Here is a 611-nt window from a genome sequence, read left to right on the forward strand (position 1 = left end):
AGTTGCATATTTAACTGTATAACGATAGATTGTTTAACATAAGATATTCTTACTAATTTTAGACAGCACCATTGAATCGTAGTTGGAATTTATTTAATATTTCCTCAGTCCCAGGTGTCCTTACTTTATCTTCTGTTTACACTTAATTAGGTGAAAAATGCCGCTTGATGGAGTTGACATACACACTTCAATCAGGAGAAAAAATTCTGTACGTGTCTTAGTTCGAATGTGATAATGCAGATAGCGACAAAAAGGAAGATAATTTTATAAATAATAGGCCTATTGGTGGAAATACAAAACCCAGCGGTGGTAGATACAGCCTACTAGTGACGGAGACCTCACGATCAGGGACGTATCCAGGGGGGAGGGGGAGCCGTGGGAGCCGCGGCTCCCCCCTTTGTACACAGTGTTAAAATGTTAAAGCTTATTCTGGGATCACTAAAAATGTATAGGCCTACTTCTATAACATGTAAATATGCATCAGTACACGATATACATAGGCCTAATAGAACACATAGGCCTATAGCGTGATTAAAAAAAATCTTAAATCCATAAATCTCAGGCCAGGTCTTTTAAGATAGAAATGTGATACTGTGGTTAAAATTCGTTTT

Source organism: Anneissia japonica, unplaced genomic scaffold (assembly GCF_011630105.1).
Source record: "Anneissia japonica isolate Jap-2015-1 unplaced genomic scaffold, ASM1163010v1 scaffold288197_len338424_cov179, whole genome shotgun sequence".
In the NCBI taxonomy this organism is placed as follows: domain Eukaryota; kingdom Metazoa; phylum Echinodermata; class Crinoidea; order Comatulida; family Comatulidae; genus Anneissia; species Anneissia japonica.